Source organism: Oncorhynchus nerka, linkage group LG24 (genome assembly GCF_034236695.1).
Source record: "Oncorhynchus nerka isolate Pitt River linkage group LG24, Oner_Uvic_2.0, whole genome shotgun sequence".
NCBI classification, from domain to species: domain Eukaryota; kingdom Metazoa; phylum Chordata; class Actinopteri; order Salmoniformes; family Salmonidae; genus Oncorhynchus; species Oncorhynchus nerka.
The window spans coordinates 39,614,275-39,636,003 of NC_088419.1; positions in this window are offsets into that span (position 1 = coordinate 39,614,275).

Consider the following 21,729-nt stretch of genomic DNA (forward strand, 5'->3'; position numbering starts at 1 on the left):
GCTAAATGACAATCCAGGATCAACACAACTAAATAAAAATCCTGGATCAACACAACTAAATGACGATAAGGATCAACACAGCTAAATGACAATCCAGGATCAACACAACTAAATAAAAATCCTGGATCAACACAACTAAATGACGATAAGGATCAACACAGCTAAATGACAATCCAGGATCAACACAACTAAATAAAAATCCTGGATCAACACAACTAAATGACGATAAGGATCAACACAGCTAAATGACAATCCAGGATCAACACAACTAAATAAAAATCCTGGATCAACACAACCAAATGACGATCCAGAATAAACAAAACTAAAGTTTTAAATCAGTTCCAGATTTACATTCCTTTTGGTTGTTCTATAAATTTAAAGGGGTCTCTAAAAATAAAACTAATTTCGACAGAAAGCAATCGTGACGGCAATATGATATATTAATTATTCAATGACTTTTCGATAGATGATCGCTTCGACTAAATTTCCCCAGTTTCTCCCCACAGCTTATCTTATGCATGCCAAAAAGGAGGTGTTGATGGATGAGGTGTAACTCAAACAGGAGGTGTTGCTCAATGACATCGCCTCAGATTCACTACATTGATACGAATCAACAAACAGGGCAACTGAAGGTAATGAACAGCGTATCTGGTAGATAGCAGCCCGTATGGCAATGATATTAGTCAGAAACATTTATTCTAGTGTCAAAATTGACTACAAAGTGTAAATAGGATCATTTTCATCATAAAATAAGTCTCGTCCAAAACAGAGATTTGTAAGTGAGTTCGTCATGACTTACTTGAGGGTTGGGTTTTGATTTTGACAATGCCCGCTTGCCCACTAACACAGGAAACACAGCTGCGCCGATTGTGCTCTATACAATCCAGCAGATCAGACTTTCTTTACATAAGACAATAGGTAGTGCATTTTTTTATTTGAGAAAATGTGCACCAAACACCTTAGCTACAACTAAAACCTCCTCGACAAAATGTCCAAATTAATGACAGATTTCTTGAGTTATTGCTGACTATTTTGAGGAAGTGATACTGGCTTTGTCCCTATGGTGTCTCATGGTGGGCAAAGATTAGTAATGTCACATCGAACCATACCCCCAAGACTGAAATCAAATTTTTCTTAATGCGCAACAAAACATCATTATGATGTCTCACAGTGAGATTTGCTCAGAATCACAAAAGTTTGAATAACCAATTCAACGTCTGACGGAGACAGACAGGTCGTGTGGCGAATGAGGTGAGGACCTCACTTCTTAACAAGGAGTCACTCTCCTGCCCTCCGGTCATTTTTGCTTATCTTCCTTGCGAAGAGCAACACCTTTTTTTGTATATATCATATTTAGAAGATGGGGAGCTCTGATCTCCGGAATTATTTTTTTATTTATTTTTATTCATGACAGAACATTAGCATGCAGAGGGAGAAAGTATGTGGAGCGAGACTGAGAGGAAGGGCACAGACAGTCGGCCGAGCCGGGGCTCAAACCCACGTCGCAAGGGGGAATATGTGGCCTAGACTGCTACAACAGATTCCGGCACACGAAGAGCACTACTCTAATGCTCTCCTCAGCACGACTTGATCCCTGTTTCCTGTTTTCTTGTTCTCAGGTGTGCCGCTAACCGAAAGAAACGTTTTTGCTTCGTGTAGAAATGTGTTATTTTGCCTTTCCTACTCTTTGTCTCCTGTGGTAGCTAGTGTCACACGGCTAGCTACTGAGACCTGGCTAGCTCTCGCCGCAAGGCTTAGCTAACCGGGCTAACTCGATGCAAGGCCAGCTATACCACCGAACAGCCTTTTTACCTGGAAAGGTAGAATTGCTATCTTTCTCTCTCATTTAGAACAACCCACTTCCCTTCGTGCCGTGATGATTAGACTGACCATCCTAGCTTCACAGCTTATCGGTCGAGAGACACACTATTGTTCAACGAAAGACTAGCAAAGTACTCGCTTTCTTAGGCTACCGTGAAAAACAGTGTCGGAACTGGCACCAGGAGAAAAATGGGGAAGGGCCAAGATTTTTCCATTTCAGTCAGGGGGAAGGTTACGTCTAGTCCAGGGGAAGGTCATGTAGTTTGTATTTGATGAAATTTCAGTATTTCTCAGTGTTTGAGAATTGGTTTCTTATTACACCTCAATGTGTGCTCGATGCTGCCCCTCATCCCAGATTATCTGTTGGCCATGCAATAACAAGTGCGCCTATTGCGGTCCCAATCATATGATCCATAGCCTATACTATAGACCATTGGCCTAGGATATGAAGTGCCTGCTCAGAGAAGCATAGGGCAAAGCTATATTTCCAAGAAAATGTACTTCTTTCCTGAGGTTTGGTGTAAGTTAAACTAGGCTATATTGCATTAAGCCTAAACACTGTATGGATAGGCTATCCCATGAGTCCTGGCTTGCCCAGCGCATGCTGATGTAAACCCTTTGTGCTGCCTAACCAATGGCTGTGCTTGTACGGTGACACTTCAGGAGGCGAGTCAAAGGTTTTTATCCCAAAAATCTATATCTGTGCACGCGGACGAGGCTACTGATGTCCTGTTCAGTTTGAGAGGGAAAGTGAGAAAATGAGACGGAGCACTGGAGGTACATTTTGATATCTTGCTACTGCTATAATTGATTTTTCGTTGTGCATGATGAAGCTTTTTATTAGAATTATTGACCTCACAATAAGCCAGATTTGTAAAATTACTTTGAAGCGGGAGCCATGGCACAATCAATCTGAGATCAATCAGAGACTGTGCATGTGTGCTGAAAATAGGCTAATTTGAAAAGGCCAAATTAATTTAAACTGTTTAATATTCGTTTAACTTCACTGACAACAAGAGGGCTTTGTGTTGGAGCCTATTTCTTCCTAACAGTTTGACATACAGAATTATAGGCTTCAGTTGAAGTCTGAAGTTTACATACAGCTTAGCCAAATACATTTATACTCAGTTTTTCACAATTCCATACATTTAATCATAGTAAAAATGTCCTGTCAGTTAGGATGACCACTTTATTTTAAGAATATGAAATGTCAGAATAATAGTAGAGACAATTATTTATTTCAGCTTTTATTTCTTTCATCACATTCCCAGTGGGTCAGAAGTTTACATACACTCAATTAGTATTTGGTAACATTGCCTTTAAATTGTTTAACTTGGGTCACATGTTTTGGGTAGCCTTCCACAAGCTTCCCATAATAAGTTGGGTGAATTTTGGCCCATTCCTCCTGACAGAGCTGGTGTAACTAGGTCAGGTTTGTAGGCCTCCTTGCTCGCACATGCTTTTCAGTTCTACCCACAAATTGTATATAGGATTGAGGTCAGGGCTTTGTGATGGCCACTCCAATACCTTGACTTTGTTGTCCTTAAGCCATTTTGCCACAACTTTGGAAGTATGCTTGGGGTCATTGTCCATTTGGAAGACCCACTTGCAACCAAGCTTTAACTTCTTGACTGATGTCTTGAGATGTTGCTTCAATATATCCACGTAATTTTCTTTCCTCATTTATTTCCTCATGATGCCATCTATTTTGTGAAGTGCACTAGTCCGTCCTGAAGCAAAGCACCCCCACAACATGATGCTGCCACCCCGTGCGGTTTGGGAGCAGTGGCTTCTTCCTTGCTGAGCGGCCTTTCAGGTTATGTCGATATAGGATACTTTTGTACCTGTGTCCTCCAGCATCTTCACAAGGTACTTTGCTGTTGTTCTGGGATTGATTTGCACTTTTCACACCAAAGTACGTCCTTCTCTAGAAGACAGAACACGTCTCCTTCCTGAGCGGCATGACATCTGCGTGGTCCAATGGTGTTTATACTTGCGTACTATTGTTGTACAGATGAACGCGTTTGGAAATTGCTCCCAATGATGAACCATACTTGTGGTAGTCTATATCTTTTTCTGAGGTCTTGGCTGATTTCTGTAGATTTTCCCATGATGTCAAGCAAAGAGGCACTGAGTTTGAAGGTAGGCCTTGAAATACATCCACAGGTACACCTCCAATTGACTCAAATGATGTCATTTAGCCTATCAGAAGCTCTAAAGCCATGACATAATTTTCTGGAATTTTCCAAGCTGTTTAAAGGCACAGTCAACTTAGTGTATGTAAACTTCTGACCCACTGGAATTGTGATACAGTGAATTATAAGTTAAATAATCTGTCTGTAAACAATTGTTGGAAAAATTACTTGTGTCAGTAGATGTCCTAACCGACTTGCCAAAACTATAGTTTGATAACAAGACATTTGTGTAGTGGTTGAAAAACGATGTGTATATAATGTGTATATAAACCTCCGACTTCAACTGCATATTTGAAAAGATGTGAAATCTCCCTCTATAATATGATCAGGAATACCTACTGTACAATGATTGTCAGATTTAAAAAAAAACAGTGGGCTCTATTGATGATCACTCTCACCTTCTGTAGACAAGATCAGACTTTGGAGAAAGCTGTTTTCAATCCAACTTTATTCTGAGTGCATTTCACCCAAAAGACGCAACTATCACTTCACAGAAATAGAGGTAAGAAAACAAAGGGAAAATGTTTTCATGACATTGACAGCCACTTTCTCACACTAGAAGAGGCTCTAAGAACATGTCTCTCACAGAAAAGAAGAAGAAAATCATCCTTTCTCTGGGATGACCATACTAATGAACACTGGTGATGAATAGATCGATGGGTTGTTAATTCATGTCGTTACTTCACTTTGATATAATACTTTTCAAAGTGTTCTGATTCACTCACTCGGTCAACTCTCTGTCTGCCTACGAAGGAGAGCTGGTGGATGTGAGGGACTGTGGTCGTCTCATGCCGACAAAACAACTTCTGCTTTAGGTGTGATGTCTAGCCATTTCAGCTGTCTGTCCAGGGAGAGGCAGTCTGATGTCTCTGGTACTCTATGGTTTCTCAGATGACTGGCTGGCTCAGGGATGGTTGCCGTTTGTTTGTGATGGACATGCTAGGCGGGGATGTGAAACAGCTGTAAGGGCTCTGGGTTCTCCATCTGTCTCTGCTGATTTACTGTGGGATTGTGCAGCCAGTTCTGGAAGGACGGACATGTACACATTGAATAACCCAGGAAACACCGCATTTGAGGGTTTTTACAGTGAGTGTTTCTAGTTCAAGACGTCAATGGGTTCTGCAATGCTGGTTCTGGTTTTCGAGTCCAATAGGTTCGACAGTGAAGGTTCTAGGGTACCAACGGGTTCTTCCATGATGAAGGTTCTCGTGCTAGAGTTCACTAGAAAGGGGCCGTTTCTGTGAAAACTCTGTGGCATGCAAAGCATAGGCTTCTGGAAACATTCTTTGTGACAATAAAAGCTCTCCACAAGCAAGCCACAATGATGCGCATCAAGCAATAATACATTTTATACATGTTAAGCAATGATGCAGTCTAAATGAATTATGCATTTTAGAGACTAGCAAAGCTCAATTCATTGTTTCTCATGCAACAGCGAGTAATGGGAAAAAATACTGTTTTTAACAAGGCAGAGGGTATGATTGTCCTCAAACAGCCTTGAACAGTACGACAACAAAACATGGATTTGTTGCTGAACTTTGGATCTGATTGAAAATCGCAGAAATGTTCTGAAAACCCCTGTGATTGTTTCATCTGTATTGATCTGATTTGCAGCAAGATTCTTTGGATAATTAAGTTTGTGTTTGTCTGTTTGTGAGTATGTTTGCGCATGTGTGCTTTCAATTCTGTAGTGCCAGCGTGTTTGTGTGCGTGTGTGTGTGTGCACCTTCGCATTCATGCAGCAGGCGTGATGTTCACGCAGAAATACACTCTTACATAATGAGATGGATACAGAGTGGCTCATAATGAGTTAGCTGTGTGTGTGAGTGTGAGTGTGTGTGTGTGTGTGTGCGTGTATGTGTATGTGGCGTATGTGCAGCTGCTACAGTAATGACTTAGTTGGTGCCTCGCCTTTCCAGATGAAGTCTTCTCTCTCTTCTCCCTTTTGGCCACGTTTCTACAGTACCATCCTGCTTCCCATTAGTGAGTCACACACACACACACACACACACACACACACACACACACACACACACACACACACACACACACACACACACACACACACACACACACACACACACACACACACACACACACACCAGCTAAATGATAAAGACCTGTGTACTAAAACATGCAGAGGAAATGTCAAGTTAGTTAACTCTTTCCTGACTGGATTGCATTAAATTCCATTTGGTTACAGGGTTAATTCGGCTCAGTTACAATGGTAAAACATAAACAACTTAACGGTGAACAGTTTAGGCATTAATTCAGAGTGGTTAAGGTTAGGGCTATGATTTTGGGAAGGCTTGAAATGAAATCATTTCAAACCACGTGCTATTACTATCAATTGCACAACATTGTTGTTGAGTAGTCTGAGCAGCGAGTTTGGATCCAAGAATCATGAGTTTGCATTGAGGAAGGCATATATCGACGTTCTCATTACCTTTTTTAAACGTCCAAAATCGAAATATTTTTTTCTTGAGATCAGGCCGGGCTAACAAACCTCTGGTAAAACAGCATGCAGAGACAGTACGGTGTTCACTCTCTAAGATAATGAGGTCTAAGTATATGATCACACCAGCGGTATTCAGGCAGAGATGCAATTTATAATTCCAGAGGACATTATGACAGTATGAAAACAGTTTAAATGTAATGCGGTAGTCATGTGACATACACTGAGTATACAAAACATCAAGAACACCTGCTCTTTCCATGACATAGGTGAATCCAAGTGAAAGCTATGACCCTTATTGATGTCAGGTGTTAAATCCACTTTAATTAGCATAGCTGAAGGGGATGAGACTGGTTATAGGAGGATTTTTTTTTTCAAAACCGGGAGGACTAGTAGAAGAGAATAGAAAAACAGGAGCACTGGAAAAAACATGCTGGTTGACTTGAACATACAAGACGAATTGGCACAGAGAGACAGGAAACACAGGGATAAACACACCAGGGAAAATAAGTGACACCTGGAGGGTGTGGAGACAATCACAAGGACAGGTGAAACAGATCAAGGTGTGACAAACGGGGAAAAAACTGTAAGCTATAAAAACAAAGAGAGTCGCGCACTCCATGTATAAACTCCCAGTAATTTATGGGTAAACCACAAAAAAAATCTATTATTAAAGACTTTCAGCATCACTGTGCCTTCTTCAGGGTAATGTCATGATTGCTTGAACCACGTTCTGTAGACAAAACAGTGCAATTAGTGCAAAACCTGCTTTGTAAACAACAGGTGTAGACAGACAGTGAAATGTTTACTTACGGGCCCTTCCCAACAGTACAGAGAGAAAAAAAGAGAAACAATAGAAAATCATAACACAATGAATAATGATAACTTGTCTATATACACAGGGATCCCTTTTATTCCGGTAACATACATTTTTGTCTTCTTCTAATGCCTCTTAAGGGGAAAGTAACTTAAAAGTAAATGAATGTAATCAGATTACGTTACTGAGTTTGGCTAACCCAAAAGTTATGTTATTGATTACAATTTTGGACAGGTAACTAGTAACTGTAACAGATTACATTTAGAAAGTAACCTACCCAACCCTGCTCACGCATGCACACACACAGCAGGTTACTGCGTGTCGCTGTGTCCTCCACAGTTGAATTATTCATGTCATAAAGCCTGTCCTCTCCTGGTATTTGTGGAGGCAGCTTTACCTTACACACTACAACCCCGATTCCCTCTCTCCATCTCACCCCTACCCAACCCACTGCATATCCCTCTCCCCCCCTACCTACTACGTAGGTAATATGGGGTGATTTGGGATGCATCCCTGGTATCTGTGGAGACAGCATCTTCCAAGGGTTACACGCCAACAGAGAAGTGGCTTTATGGGGAACGCTGAAGGCTATTCCTGCCCTTGTTCTTCCACACAACCTTTTCCCTCTGTTTTCTCTCTCTCTCCTCCCCTCTCTTCATATCTCTCTTTATCCCTCTGTTACACCCCTCCCAACCTTCTCCCACCCCACCTTTTCCATCTGCTTCTCCCCTCCCCTCCCCTCTACCCAACCCACATATCCCCTGTTATCCCCTCTCCCTCTCCCCTATCCCTTGTTCCCCCTTTGCTGTTTTGATCAGTCTCGATGTGACTTAATGGTGAACTCCTTTTCTACCGTTGCTGTCCTCCCACTATACATCGCCCGTTCTCTCCTGTTTTCCTCAATGTGACTTTATTAGGATCACCTTTTTATCCCTCCCTCCCTCCCTCCCTCCCTCCCTCCCTCCCTCCCTCCCTCCCTCCCTCCCTCCCTCCCTCCCCCTCTATGTGCTGCTGAGCCTGGGCTTTTCCCCATTCAGAGCAGATGCCACCGCCACTGACCTATCATCAAATGTGTCCCCCATCCATGTGCATGCAGCAACACCCCCCCCCCTCTCTCTCCCCTCTTCTGGTGCTGCATGGGGCTCTGGTTGTTTAAAAAAAAATTCATGTTTATTTATAGGTTGCTGTTGGCTGATAGTAACTGCCTTTTAGCCCTGTTATATCAGTTTTCTGAATAACCTCGAAATGTCCTTTGACCTGTTTTTGTCGGATTGTCTAATTTCATAAGTCCACACGTTTCCTGATGATTTAACCCATTAACCCTCAGATGAAATGACATTTCAGGAGCTGTCATCTTCTTTCTTCACCCTTTCTCACACTCCCCCCCCCCTTCTCCACGAAGAATCACTGGCATCTCCCCTAACCCTAGTCTTTCCCTGGGGGCCTGCAGAGGTGCAATTTCAGATGGACAGAAAAGGAAAACACAACACTCAGTAAGCAACGCTGCATAAGGGAAGGGACAGAGAGATAAAGGGTTTAACCAACCGAGCAGGAATTTGGTTGGTGAAGCGGATGGAGTGAGAGAGAATCAAATAAAAATAAAAACACCTTCCCATCCCGAAGAAAGAAGATGAGGGGTATATAGGCATCATCAAAACATGAAAGGAAATATGAAATATGCTCTTTCATATCTCATCAGTCACGAACCACGGGAGAAATGTGTTGTAGAGGGAGAGAGAGTACAGAAAAGATAGCTAATGTGTTATAAACTAATGGTAATGTATTCGTTCCAGCAGTGGTCCCCTTGGTACTATGGAGAGATGTGCATGCATAAGCAATTAACCGGTATCGATCCTGGGTGGTTTGTGAGATTCAAGACTGCATTAGCCCACTGAGTTAAAGTCTAGGCGTCATAGTGTTGGTCCACATGGTGCCGTGGTGCCATGTACATGTATATAGACTTGGTATTGATTCCAGGTTGCCTGTGTGACTCAAGACCACGTTAGCCATCTGAGCTCAACTCTAGGCATTTACTCTGAGTGATAACACACTAAGCTAAACGCCTAGGCATTAACTATGGGAGATAACACAAGTCGTCAGGTCTCAAGAAAATGTTACTAATCTTGAGAGCATTCAATGTTCAGCATCTTGTTAAGCGGCAATATATTGACCCGTGTGGATAAGATAGCACTAGCTCGACTAATGAGAGATTGATTGAACAACACAGACTGTATGAGTGTCAGTTCAAAACCCATCAGAAGAGACTAACCTCCACTGGCACTTTATTCGGCCGGAGAGATCAGTCCGTTTGAATATGTTATGCGAACACAACCACTAACAGACATTCTCCCACCCCTCACATATTGGAAAATATATGCCCCTCCCCTCGCACCCCGGCCTCACACCAAATCCCCCCCATTTCCCCCTCCCCCGTGTCCAATCATAGCCATGTTTTAGCATGATAAGGTACAATGCATGTTGCCAACAGATGCATTTCTGCATTCCCAGTCATGTGAAATCCATAGATTAGGGCCTAATTAATGTATTTAAATGTACTTATTCATTTAACTATAACACAGTCAAATCTTAAAAATGGTTGTATGTTGCATTTATATTTTTGTTCAGTAGTTATGTAAGCTTCTCAGAAACTACAGAGAAAAAGTCTACATGGGGAGGTTAGAAATGAAACCAACAAGGAGACTTGCTTTTATGGAGGTCTGTCCATTATTTTCAAATCAGTTTTCAGTAAAGCTGTTTGCTTTTATGGCAGCCACAGGGTCAGTTGGGCTCTTAACAGAACATAACAGATCCGTAGATATGGACATACACGGTTAAATCGTGCTCCTTGAAGTATACAACATTGATAGAAAAGAGAGCCAACAGAAAGGTATTTTTCAACATACAAGCTTCTAATGCTCAGAAATCTGAAATAAATTGTTGAGATTGCCTTGAGATTTTGTATGCTATGGCCTGATCTCCTTAAACTCGACTTAACCTTGGTTGTAGGCAGGAGAGCGGTAGGTCTAGGTGGTGAAATACCTCTATTACCTTTACAAGCTTACATACTTGATGGGCGAATCAAGCAGCGTTTGTCTATTATTATAACTCATTCTGCATGTTAATGTCCGGGCCTTCTTCTGTAAGGATCAAAACGGGGGGGAAAAACATTGCCGTGTAGCTCAGACGCAACCTTTTCTCCTGGCAGGCATGTCTTGAGAGCACCTATGAGCTGTAATCTGAGGACGTCCCTCAGCCAAAGCACCTGGAAGACGCATCCTTCCTTTTGAAATCCTGAGGAGCTGTGAAGCAGTTCCCCTCTTGCTTTTCCCCTCTTCCCTTTCTCTTCTTCCTCCGTCACTTTTTTCATCTTGTCTGGCAGATGTTTGGCTCTGTCACGCCCTGACCTGAGATATCTCTGTTTTCTTTATATTTTGGTTAGGTCAGGGTGTGACTTAGGGTTGGCACGCTAGTTTTGTATTGTCTAGGGTTTTTGTATTGTCTAGGGTTTTTGTATGTCTAGGGTTTTTGTATGTCTAGGGTTTTGTAGGTCTAGGGGTTTTTGTAATTATATGTTGGCCTGATATGGTTCCCAATCAGAGACAGCTGTTTATCGTTGTCTCTGATTGGGGATCATATTTAGGTAGCCATTCCCCTTTGGTGTTTGTGGGATCTTGTCTATGTGTAGTAGCCTGTTCAGCACTCGTTTGTATAGCTTCACGTTTCGTTGAGTTATTTTGTTAGTTTGTTCAGTGTTTCATTCTTTTAATAAATAAGAATGTATGCATATCACACTGCGTGCGCCTTGTTCCGATCCTGAACGTGACCGGCTGGATGATTTCAATGCCATACTTGCACCAGTGCCTATTTGGCCGGATCAGTTATCCCTCATGGTATATATTTTTTTCTTCAATGTACAAATTCTAATAAAAACAATCAAAGTTCGTTAAAGTTGTCTTGTCGTAAAATCTCTTACCCACACAAAAACACATAATTGTCACGCTGGTGTTTTTAGTACACCACAACAAACACGGGCACAAAACATGTACCCAAACAAAAGACCGAGGGTAAAACCTCTTAGAACGACATGGGACGAGACCGTAATACACAATGCACAAAACAGGAAGCACAGGCTGAGCCAACGCATAGGTACTCACACGACCAATGGACATGGGAACAATAATCGACAGCCCAATGGGGACATTTATACAAATACAATCAGTGAGGAATTGGAACCAAGTGTGCGTAATGACAGTTCAGTGCAGCCTAGAAGGCAGGTGACGTCCGGTTAACAGAAAGAGCAGCAGTACCGGGGGATAGGTGACAGTACTCCCCCCCCCCCCCCCAACACGCTGCACCAGCTGGTGGACGACACCGGCCTCGGGGACGACCACAGTGACACGATGCGGGTCGGTTCGGGCGCCAATGGTGAGAATCCCTGGTCAACGAAGCATCCAGGATGTCCACAGCAGGAATCCAGCACCGCTCCTCTGGGCCGTACCCCTCCCAGTTGATGAGGTACTGGAGACGTACCCCCCGACACCTCGGACCTCCCTTGATGTCCAGAGGCGGAGGCGGGACGTCACTGGATCCAGCCTCAGCGAGGGGACCTGGCACCACTGGCCTGAGGAGAGACACATGAAAGGTTGGGTTAATGCGGTAATCAACAGGGAGTTGTAAACGGTACGTTACCTCATTAACCCTCCTCAGGACATTAATTAAACGGCCCCGCAAACCACAGGCTCAGCTTCTGTCAGGGCAGGCGTAGGAGCAGATTCCGGGTGGAGAGCCAGACCCGGTTGCCCGGGGAGAAAACAGGCGCCTCACTGCGGTGGCGTTCGGCCTATTACTTGTGCAGGTGCATGTCGCGCTGGTGCGCAGCGTTCCAGATCTCCTCAGCGCGCTGAAATCACTCGTCCACCGCAGGGACCTCGGTCTGCCTCGGATGCCAAGGTGCTAGGGCTGGCTGATACCCCAACACGCACTGGAAATGAGTGAGGTTAGTAGAGGATTGGTGTAGGGAATTCTGCGCATACTCAGCCCAATGTAGAAAATCCACCCACTCCCCTAGCCGATCCTGACAGTAACACCTCAGGAACCTGCCCACCTCCTGATTGACCCTCTCCACCTGCCCATTAGCTTGAGGATGATACCCGGATCTGAGACTGACCGTGACCCCGAGGTGTTCCATGAACGCCTTCCATACACGTGAGGTGAACTGAGGGCCACGGTCTGACACAATATGCTCCAGGATCCCGTAGTGCCGGAAGACATGCGTAAAAAGAGCCTCTGCAGTTTACATGGCCGACAGAAGGCCAGGCAGAGGAAGGAGGCGACAAGTTTTGGAAAACTGGTCCACAACGACGAAAATGGTGGTGTTCCCCTGGGAGGGGGGAAGGTCAGTGACAAAGTCCACCGAGAGGTGAGACCAGGGTCATTGTGGAACCGGCAGGGGAAGGAGCTTTCCATAAGTAAGGTGTCTGGGTGTCTTTGACTGAGCACAGATGGAGCAGGAAGAGATGTAAACCCGGACATCACTAGCCAAGGTGGGCCACCAGTTCTTTTCTGTTAGGCAGGTGATGGTACGGCCTATCCCAGGATAGTGCAGTGTGTACAGGTGCAGTGTGTACCCAGGAAAGGAGGCTGTCCCGCACACCCGTGGCCAGGTAGGCACGGTTCTCCGAGCACTGTGCAGGTGTGGGTTCCGTATGCAGGGCCTGCCGTATGTCGGTGTCCACGTCCCACACTACTGGCGCGATGATGCGGAACGGTGGGATGATGGGGGTCTCTTCTCCCTGCCTCTCCTCTGCGTCATAGAGGCGAGACAGGGCATCCACCTTCACAATATTCGAGCCTGGCCTATAGGAAATTGGGAATAGTAACCTGGTGAAGAATAGAGCTCACATGGCCTGTCTCGGGATTAGCCTCTTCGCCTGCCCTGATGTGCTCCAGGTTGAGGTGGTCCGTCCACACCAGGAAAGGGTGTTTGGACCCCTCCAGCCAGTGCCTCCATGCCTTCCGAGCCTTCTTGACCGCCAAGAATTCTCGGTCCCTTACGTCCTAGGTTCTCTGGGTGGGGCTCAGGTGCTTGGAGTAGAAAGCGCAGGCCCGCAGCTTTAGAGGGGTTACAGTGCACTGGGATTACAAGGCCCTGACTCCTACTTCGGAGGCATTCCCCTCGTTGATGAAGGGGAGTGAGGGGTCTGGATGTGCCAACAGGGGAGCAGTGTTGAAACGTGCCTTCAGCGTCTCGAATGCCCTCTCCGCCTCCGTCCAAAGGGCATTGAACTGATACTCGCAATGACCTATGGTTGTGGAAAAAGCCGTCTTCCATTCATCGCCTGCACCAATGCACACCAGATTAGGCGCTCTTCATATCCAGCTTCGTGAAGTACTGCGCTCCGTACATTTGTTTGATGATGGTTGGGATGAGGGGTAAAGGATAGCTGAACTTGATGGTGGCCTTGTTCAGTGTTCGATAATCAATGCAGGGACGCAGTCCCCCATCTCTCTTCTTAACAAAAAAGGCTGATGACTTAGAATGGCGGATAAAACTCTGCTGGAGACTCTTTTTAAAATATATATTCCATAATATATCAACCGAGTGTGTAGGTTTTTCAATAACACCGGGTGGAACAATGGCCGCTTTACTCTGTAGCGCAAAAACTCACTCTGAGAGCCCCCACTTACGCAATGTGATCTTTCACGCTCATTTTTCAAAATAAAAGCCTGAAGACACCTTAGGGAAGCCATAGAAAAAGACATCTGGTTGATATCCCTTTAAATGGAGGATAGGCATGAATAGGAACAGAAGGGTTTCAAAATAAGAGGCACTTCCTGATTGGATTTTCCTCAGGGTTTCGCCTGCAATATCAGTTACGTTATACTCACAGACAATATTTTGACAGTTTTGGAAACTTTAGAGTGTTTTCAATCCTAATCTGTCAGTTATATGCATAAAATGCATAAAACATCACCAGCATGTTAGCTGCATGTCATTGGGTGAGTCAGTGGAACTGGAAAGAATTTTTAGGACTATCACTTCCTCAAGATGGTTACACCAGCTCTGTCAGGAGGAATGGGTCAAAATTCACCCAACTTATTGTGTGAAGCTTGTGGAAGGCCACCCGAAACTTTTGACCCAAATTAAACAATATAAATTCTACCAAATACTAATTGAGTGTATGTAAACTTCTGACCCACTGAGAATAAGATGAAAGAAATAAAAGCTGAAATAAATCATTCTCTCTACTATTATTCTGACATTTCACATTCTTAAAATAAAGTAGTGATCCTAACTGACCTAAGACAGGGAATTCTTACTAGGATTAAATGTCAGGAATTGTGAAAACTGAGTTTAAATGTATTGGGCTAAGGTGTATGTAACCTTCCGACTTCTTACAACTGTAGGTCCTGGATGTCAGGAAGCTTGGCCCCAGTGATGTACTGGGCCATACACTCTACCCTTTGTAGTCTTCTGGTCAGATGTTGAGCAGTTGCCATAACAGGCGGTAATGCAACCATTCAGGATGCTCTCTGTGGTGCAGCTGTAGAACTTTTTGAGGATCTGGGGACCCGTGTCATATCTTTCCAATCTCCTGAGGGGGAAAAGGTGTTGTCTTGCCCTCTTCACAACTGTCTTGGTGTATTTGGACCATGATAGTTTGTTGGTTATGTGGACACCAAGGAACTTGATGTCCACATGGAACTTGAACCCGCTCCACTTGCTCACATTGAGAGAGAGGTTATTGTCACCACACTGCCAGGTCTCTGACCTTCTCCCTATAGGCTGTCTCATTGTTGTCAGTGATCAGGCCTACCACTGCTGTGCCGTCAGCAAACTTAATGATGGTGTTGTAGTCGTGTTTGGCCACAAAGTCGTGGGTGAACAGGGACAACAGGAGGGGGCTAAGCACGCACCCCTGCGGGGCCCCAGTGTTAACGATCAGCGTGGCAGATGTGTTGTTGCCCCCCACCTGGGGGTAAGGGTAGGTATCCTTAGCTTAGTGATGAGCTTTGTGGGCGCTATGGTGTTGAACGCTGAGCTGTAGTCATTGAACAGTATTCTCACATAGGTGTTCCTTTTGTCCAAGTGGGAATAGGCAGTGTGGAGTGAGATTGAGATTTTGTCATATGTGGATCTGTTGGGGTGGTATGGGAATTGGAGTGGGTCTAGGGTTTCTGGCATGATGGTGTTGATGTTAGCCATGACATGCCTTTCAAAGCACTTCATGGCTACCAACGTGAGTGCCACGGGGCAGTAATCATTTAGGAAGGTTACCATCTCTATCTTGGGCACAGGGACTACGGTGGTCTGTTTGAAACATGTAGGTATTACAGACTCTGCCAGGGAGACGTTGAAATTGTCAGTGAAGACACTTGCCAGTTGGACCGCGCATGCTTTGAGTACACGTCCTGGTAATCTGGCTGGCCCTTGGCTTTGTGAATGACCTGTTTAATGGTCTTGCTAACATCAATGCACTTATTGATGAAGCTGGTGACTGAGGTGGTATACTCCTCAATGCCATTGGATGAATCCCAGAACGCATTCCAGTCTGTGCTAGCAAAATAGTCCTGTAGTGTAGCATCCGTGTCATCTGATCACTTCTGTATTGAGCGAGTCACTGGTACCTCCTCCTTCATTTTTGCTTGTAAGCAGGAATCAGCAGGATAGAATTATGGTCAGATTTGCCAAATGTCGAGGGAGAGCTTTGTATGCATCTCTGCTTGTGGAGTAAAGGTGGTCTAGTGTTTTTTCCCTTCTGGCTACACATGTGACATGCTGGTAGAAATGAGGTAAAAAAGGATTCAAGTTTACCTGCATTAATGTCCCTGGGCACTAGAAGTGACCCTTCTGGATAAGCATTTTCTTGTTTACTTATGGCCTTATACAACTCGTTGAGTGCGGTCTTAGTGCCAGCATTGGTTTGTGTGGGTAAATAGACGGCTACGAATAATATAGATGTGAACTCAGGTAGTGTGGTAGTACAGTTTATGATGAGGTATTTCACCTCAGGCGAGCAATACTTTGAGACTTCTATAATATTATACATCGTGCACCAGCAGTTATTGAGAAATAGACACACACCCCTGCCCCTTGTCTTACCAGACGTTGCTTCTATGTCCTGCCGAAAAATGGAGAAGCCAGCCAGCTCTATATTATCAGTGTCGTTGTTCAGCCATGTCTCTGTGAAACACAAGATATTACAGTTTTTAATGTCCCGTTGGTGGGATAGTCTTAATCGTAGATCGTCCAGCTTGTTTTCCAATGATTGCATATTGGCCAATAATACGGAGGGTAGTGGTGGTTTTACTCACTCGCCATCAAATTCTCACAAGGCACCCACACCTCCGCCCCCTGTATTTCCGTCATTTCTTCACACGAATGATGGGGATTTGGGCCTTGTCTTGACAAAGCAGTATATCTTTACAAACGTATATCTTTCACGGACTCATTAAAGAAAAAATCTTCATCCATTTCGAGGTGAGTAATCGCTGTTCTGATGTCCAGAACCTCTTTTTGGTCATAAGACACGGTAGCAGCAACATTATGTACAAAATGAGTAAAAAAATAAATAAATAAATAAATAACAATAACAAACAAAACAGCACAGTTGGTTAGGAGCCTTTGAAACGGCAGCCAACCCCTCCGGCGCCATTATCTACTCACGTAGGCCTAGGCTATTGATGGATTCAACACAATGTTGTTTTTATTGATCTCAGATTCTCAGTTCGTCAGTGTCAAAGTAGTCTGCCATTTTGATCATTTGTGAAGTATTAAAATGTAAATGACATAGAATTGCATTAAGTGCATTTATATAATGGCACATTTTTCCCGGAACCTAGGCTACTAAAAATCGTTCCAATGTGTGCAACTTTTGTAAGTGCCTCTACTCTATGTCACTACACAAATGCAATTATATGCATGCAATGCTTTATTATGAAGGTTACTTTTTTTTCTCAAGTGTTCTGGTACCTCAGAACTCCCACACACCCCTCTCGCACTCACTTTTTGTTCCAGAACCTCCCGATTTACAAATTAACCTCTTAGAGCAAGGTGAGACGCTAGCCAACAGGAAATGCAAATGCGCAACGCCAAATGCTAATAGTACTTGCTAAAACTCAAACTTTCATTAAAACACACATGCAGGGTCACATGCAAGCTACACTCGTTGTGAATCTAGCCAACAAGTCAGATTTTTAAAATGCTTTTCGGCGAAAGCATGAGAAGCTATTATCTGATAGCATGCAACACCCCGAAATACCTGAAGGGGACGTAAACAAAAGAATTAGCGTAGCCGGCGCTACACAAAACGCAGAAATAAAATATAAAACATTCATTACCTTTGACGAGCTTCTTTGTTGGCACTCCTATATGTCCCATAAACATCACAATTGGGTCTTTTTTCCGATTAAATCCGTCCATGTATACCCAAAATGTCCATTTATGAAGCCCGTCTGATCCAGGAAAAAACTGCTTTACAAAAAACGCAACGTCATTTTTTTTAATTAAAAAGTTTCCTATAAACTTTGACAAAACACTTCAAACTACTTTTGTAATCCTACTTTAGGTATTAGTAAACGTTAATAATCGATCAAATTGATCACGGGGCGATGTGTATTCAATAGCTCCACGTCTTGAAATGATGGTCGATATTCTCCCTTTCAAAACTTCCTGTCGTGTACCGGATGACATGAAGTGCCTCTTCTTCATTTCACCAAGGATCAACTTCAAGCCAATTGCCAAGACATGCGACATCGTGTGGAAGCTGTAGGACTTGTAAACTGGGAGCTATCTATTTTCCCTTGCCATAGACAATACAGCCAACTGGCGGATTGATATATATTTTTTTTGGTGAACAGTTTTCCTTGGGGTTTTGCCTGTTAAACACGTTCCGTTATAGTCACAGACATGGTTGAACCAGTTCTAGAAACTTCAGAGTGTTTTCTATCCACACATACTAATCATATGCATATACTATATTCCTGGCATGAGTAGCAGGACGTTGACATTTTGCGCGATTTTTAACAAAATTTGGGGAAAAATCACGCTATCTTTTGCACTGCCTTGTACCCCCCTGTGGATTGGCACAGCACTGCCAGTCGGCTGCCATGTGGCCTTGTCTGGAAATGCCAGTGTGTGTGTGTGTGTGTGTGTGTGTGTGTGTGTGTGTGTGTCTGGAACGTCAGACCTTCAAAGGGGTAAAACCAGCATGATTCAGTTAGAGAAAGAGAGTGAAACTGTGTAAGAGAGAGAGAGTCACCAGAGCTGGGGTGTAGTGGTTTTATAATCTCTTGGGACCAACCACACCATGGCATAACTTATTTTATAACCTCTGTCATTGATCGTTAGATGTTTGGACTATAACAGCCCTGTCTCTTCCTGTCTTGAAGTAGATGCTTCCTACTGATCTAAATTAACTTTTTTACACCATTTTATGCTCTTTGATCATGATGACAAAACACATGTCTAATACACAATAACAGCACCAATTAGACAGTCCTTGATATCAACAGGGTTAGGTAGTACATGTAACCTGATTACACTACCAGCAAAAATATTGTAATCTGATTACAGATACTTTTGAAAAACTAGATGATTAACTTTTGGATTACTTTTGTGTAAAAATACATTATGACACCTTTCTGTTTTTGCATGTTTAAGTCGTGTTGCACCTGAATCAGTCTGACTACAAGTAAGAGACCATTATGATGACACAACAAATGCATTTGATGGATCCTTTCTGTCTTCTTCTAATGCCACTTAACTGGAAAGTAAGACAAAAGTAATCAGATTACATTACTGAGTTTAGGTTAATGATTTAAGACAACCAAAGGAAACGCTTCTCTTTCAAGTTACGTACAAATGTACATGCATACTTGGCATTTCACATCTCTTGTTACTGTGACGTATGCAAACAACTCATCAGACAATCAGCTCACAGAATATCTCAAGGTGTTTGAAGATTTATGTCTAATCTACTTTGAAATGCGTGTCTGTCACGTCCTGACCTGAGTATTCTTTGTTTTCTTTATATATTTTGGTTAGGTCAGGGTGTGACATGGGTGATGTATGTGTTTTTGTACTGTCTAGGGTTTTTTGTAGGTTTATGGGGTTGTTTACCATCTAGGTGTTTATGTATGTCTATGGTTGCCTAGATTGTTTCTCAATTAGAGGCAGCTGTTTATCGTTGTCTCTGATTGGGAACCATATTTAGGCAACCATCTTCTTTGGGTATTTCCTGGGTTATTATTTATGTTTGGTTGCCTGTGTCTGCACATTTAGATTATACAGCGTCACGTTTGTTTCAGTGTTCTTTCTTCATTAAATATAGAGCATGTATTCATATCACGCTGTGCCTTGGTCTCCTCACTACGACGACAGTGTCCAAGAAGTTATGCCGTTAATTCATAAGGAACACAAACACAATGCGTAACATTTTATTTGGATTGTCAATCTGTAGATTCTCTATAGATTATTACTGAGTATCAGTATTTAGCTATCTACTAATCCTAACCTTTAACCCTTATCCTAACTCTAAACAACCATTACTCTAGCCCTAAACATAACCATTACTCTAGCCCTCATTCTAACCCTAAACTTACCAAGCAGTTGCTTATCAACAGATAGCTTGTTGATAGTATGACCATCTGTAGAGCATCTATAGATGGACAATCGAATTAACAATAAGCTCTGTCTTAAGTCAGAATAAGACATTTCTCAAACATAACATTTTGAAGTTGTTCCAAATGTCAAATTTGAAAGTGTTTCAGGTCAAGTTTAGGCATTAACTCCAAATAGTTAAGGTAGTTATTAAGGTTTGGGATAGGCTTGAAAAAAATATATAACAACTTGAGTCAAACATGCAACCTTTGGAACCAGATGCAGATACTTATGCCCATCCTATATCCCTGTCCACAATGCCCTAGCAAAATCTAAACCTACTTGAAGGTAACAGCGCTCACTGTTGCCCCTAGTGGCCAGTTTCCACTTAATTCCCCAATGTCCTCAGACATGGATGGATGTCAAATACTGACTTGTATATTTTTATTTATTTCACCTTTATTTAACCAGGTAGGCCAGTTGAGAACAAGTTCTCATTTACAACTGCGACTTGGCCAAGATAAAGCAAAGCAGTGCGACAAAAATAACACAGTGTTACACATGAACAAATCTACAGTCAATAAGAAAAATTTAAAAGTCTTTGTACAGTGTGTGCAAATGTAGAAGAGTAGGCAGTTAGGCAATAAAAAGTCCATAGAGGCAAAATAATTACAATTTAGCATTAATACTGGAGTGATAGATGTGCAGATGATGATGTGCAAGTAGAAATACTGGGGTGCAAAAGAGCAAGAGTGTAAGTAATAATATGGGGATGAGGTAGTTGGGTGTGCTATTTATAGATTGGCTGTGTACAGGTACAGTGATCGGTAAGCTGCTCTGACAGCTGATGCTTAAAGTTAGAGGGAGATATAAGACTCCAGCTTCAGAGATTTATGCAATTTGTTCCAGTCATTGGCAGCAAAGAACTGGAAGGAAAGGTGGCCAAAGGAAGTGTTGGCTTTGGGGATGTCCAGTGCAATACACCTGCTGGAGCGAGTGCTACTGGTGGGTGTTGCTATGGTGACCAGTGAGCTGAGCTAAGGCGGGGCTTTACCTAGCAAAGACTTTTAGACGACCTGGGTTTGACGAATGATATGAAGTAAGGGCCAGCCAACGAGAGCATACAGCTCACTGTGGTGGGTAGTATATGGGGCTTTGGTGACAAAACGGATGGCACTGTGATAGACTACATCCAGTTTGCTGAGTAGAGTGTTGGGGGTATTTTGTAAATGACATCGCCGAAGTCAAGGATCGGTAGGATAGTCATTTTTAAGAGGGTATGTTTGGCAGCATGAGTGAAGGAGGCTTTGTTGCAAAATAGGAAGCCAAATCTAGATATCATTTTGGATTGGAGATGCTGAATATGAGTCTGGAAAGAGAGTTTACAGTCTAACCAGACACCTACAGTTGAAGTCGGGAGTTTACATACACCTTAGCCCAATACATTTAACTCAGTTTTTCACAATTCCTGACATTTAATCCTAGTAAGAATTCCCTGCCTTAGGTCAGCTTCCCACAATAAGTTGGTTGAATTGTGGCCCATTCCTCCTAACAGAGCATGTGTAACTGAGTCAGGATTGTAAGGCCTCCTTGCTCGCACATGCTTTTTCAGTTCTGCCCACACATTTCCTATAGGATTGAGGTCAGGGCTTTGTGATGGCCACTCCAATACCTTGACTTTGTTGTCCTTAAGCCATTTTCCATAACTTTGGAGTATGCTTGGGGTCATTGTGCATTTGGAAGACCCATTTGAGACCAAGCTTTAACTTTAACTGATGCATTGAGATGTTGCTTCAAAATATCCACATAATTTTCCTGCCTCATGGTGCCATCTATTTTG